The sequence below is a fragment of the Carassius carassius genome, unplaced genomic scaffold, assembly GCF_963082965.1.
Source record: "Carassius carassius unplaced genomic scaffold, fCarCar2.1 SCAFFOLD_58, whole genome shotgun sequence".
NCBI classification, from domain to species: Eukaryota; Metazoa; Chordata; class Actinopteri; order Cypriniformes; family Cyprinidae; genus Carassius; species Carassius carassius.
The window spans coordinates 1,495,504-1,498,553 of record NW_026775030.1 but is presented as its reverse complement, the minus strand read 5'-3'; the positions used below and the strand labels follow the sequence as shown (position 1 = coordinate 1,498,553).

Sequence of the window (3,050 nt, the reverse complement as noted above, 5' to 3'; positions counted from 1 at the left end):
TATAATTACTATTAATTAATAATATTGATAGTTCATCATCTAGCTGACTACGGCTTGTATTATTATTATTATTTTTATTTTTCTAAAATCCTGTCAAACGTGCACAAACTACTAGCTACTACTAAATATTGTAGAAACATAATTTTCTGTAAAGTTGCTTTGTAACGATTTGTATTGTAAAAAGCGCTATACAAATAAACTTGAATTGAATTGAATTGAATTGAATTGAATCAATGCCACGTGTAATTAAGGCAGCTCTGAAGGTGAAAGGGGGTCAAACACAGTTTTATTATGGTGTTCATAATAATCCTTTAGGTGAGTATATATATATATATATATATATATATACACATACATACATACATACATATACACACACAAAATTGCATAATAAATGAAAAATATAAAATACAAAAAGATTAGAAAGGTAGTTTTTTTTTTTTAGTTTAGAATTAGAATAGTGAGTGCTAAACTATTTTACCATATGCATGTCATGCTGTTATAAAAGGAAGGTTTATTTTGTTTTATTGCAGTATACTTAGATAATAAAGGTAGCTGATTTCTGTATTTGGCAAATAAAAAAATGCTTGCTATTTTCTTGCAATGAAGAACTGAATTAAAGCAGGAAAAGGTGAATCTTTCACTTGAGAATTTTCCTGAGGGTGAAAAGAACATTATGAAATGCAAAACTCTGGCAGAAAGCAACCAGAAGCCAGACTGAGAAGCAGAGAAACAACGGAGACCGTACACCACAACATCAGGTCTTTGAGTGCCAACACAGACTGACGACCCAGTGCAACAGCCCAGGCTGATAATCTAACCAGAAGGACTTCCATCCCTTCAGTGTACAGTTAATTATTTTATTAACTATATTAATCTTGATTATTCATTGGTTTCACAGCACTTTTTTTAAATTCTGTGTTTTAACTAACATTCTCAATCTGCTTTTCAATAGGTTCCAGTCCAGCCTTATGTCTTAAAGAAAAAAATAATTTTGACAGACAGAAGTGAGTACTTGACTCACCAATCAGATAAACATGGAGCTGGATTTGGCATAGTAAGGCTGTTTCATTAACTAACTGGGGAAACAGCACAACTGAATACTTGAAAACAATGCTGAACCCTTTTTAGGGAAAAGGAAAAATAGAAAAAAAGGGTATCTTGATGAACAATAGAAAAAAAATCTATATGGTTGAGAAAATATAAATATTGGTCACTCCATTTTGTTTAAAGGTAATTTTCTAAGGCTAGACTGAATAAAATAATAATGAATTAAAAATTATTCCAAAAGATCCAAAATCATGAAATCACATATACTGTCATCAATGGGAATAACAAGATGGAAATGTTGATGGCCATGGATCCTAGATTATGCAGAGATCTCCAATCCTCTTCTAAAAGTTGCTCATGAGCAATAACAAAAAAGTATTTGACTAAACTTTAAATTAGACAAACATGTGACATTTGATAAATTATAATTGGCTCTCTCAAATGCCCAATGCCTAGGCCTAATATTCTAAACAAATCAATCTATTAGATTTTGAAGAAAAAGAAAAAAAGAGGTATATACAGCGGTTTTACACTAAACTTTATGGTGACTGATGTTGCCCAGTTGCATGCAAGAAGCTATATGGAACGATACCAGGTCTACACTAAGTAGAGTCTAACATAAAAGGTTCATGTTATCCTAAACAAAATGTGCCATTCCACAGCTAAAATAATTTAGTTCGCAATCAGCTGACATTTTGAGAATAAAACATGTTTTTGGCCAAAAGAGGGTGTGAAAGTGTGTGAAAAAGTATGAATGATGGTGTTGCATGGCATGAAAGAGAGTGTCTGACGAGTCACTGAGGCAATTCAATCAATTAGCCAAAACAGCTGTATATAAATTTGAATGTGGGCCCACAGGGCAAACTTATGCCCAGTAAAATAAAGACCATGGAGGAATTTGGTTAAGTTTCCTGGTCAGTACCCAGGTCATTGTTGTGGCAGAAAGAAAAACAGTGCCACACATGCGCAGCGTATAACATGGGAAGGCAGAGCAGTGTAAGTTTGCTCTGTCCACCCCACATCTAACTTTCTTTTCAGCATAACATTATAGAGCTGATTCTGTGTCAAAAGGATAAAATATTGTCTTTCTGACTGTTAAAATAAATAAAGTGGGTTGAGTGTTTTCCATGTCAAAAGGCCTATGCTACTGAGCAAGATAGGACTAGATAAAGTATCCAGTAATATAGTGGAACAAAACGAAGAGAGAACTGAATAAGCAAATTGTTGAGAATAAAATTGAAATGAATTAAAAAATGACGGAGTAAAACCAAATTCTTTGTTATATTATAAAAAATGGATATTCACCCTTTTCTCATTTTAAGGACAGCACTGGAATTGTGAAAGCTCAAAAAGGGGCCAAGACAGCCCTCAACCCACATTACATTTCCACAGGTCACACCAAGAAGGACAACTAGCAAAATTAGCATGCTTGATATCACTAACAACAAACTCTGAAGTTTTCCATTTACAGGTGACAGCAGTTCTAGTAAGGCCAAGAAATGCTTCGCTCCATCAAAGAGAACCAGTGAGGGTGCAGTTATGATCTCAAGGGAGAGCCTTGCATTAATGAGCAAAATGGTTACAGAGTGACACCTGAGTTCACATCTCTAACCTTAAAATACGCCAACCAACTTCGACAACTCCACACAGCATGAAGTGAGGGATGAAGGGCGTGCTAGTAACGACCCACCCTTGCCAACGAGGGAAAGACCATTGCAACGACTCGCAAAGAGTCTCCCTGGTGAAGATGGAATGAGAGAGTGATGGGACTGCTACTGAGATCAAAATACTTGGGAGCAGATGTGAGCCAACAAATGGAAAAGAAAAAGTGGAAAGATAATGTCAAGTAATGGCAGATCAAGAATTTGAAGGTTATGAGAAGAAGGGAAATATGGATGTAGGAAGATTTGTAGGGAAAATAGAGCAATTGGATGCAACAAATAGAATGAAAAGAGCAAAATAGAAAAGCTCTGGATTATTTGTAAACTGAAGAAGGAAAA

General features: G+C 34.9%; 1 long non-coding RNA gene across 1 annotated transcript; it reads left to right on the top strand.

The window, feature by feature from the left end:
- The first annotated feature begins 885 nt into the window (after positions 1-885).
- On the top strand, positions 886-2,586 carry LOC132134223 (uncharacterized). Its single transcript, XR_009429427.1, has 3 exons — positions 886-1,562; positions 1,751-2,311; positions 2,373-2,586. It is a non-coding gene; the product is annotated as an uncharacterized LOC132134223 (long non-coding RNA).
- Positions 2,587-3,050: the final 464 nt, after the last annotated feature.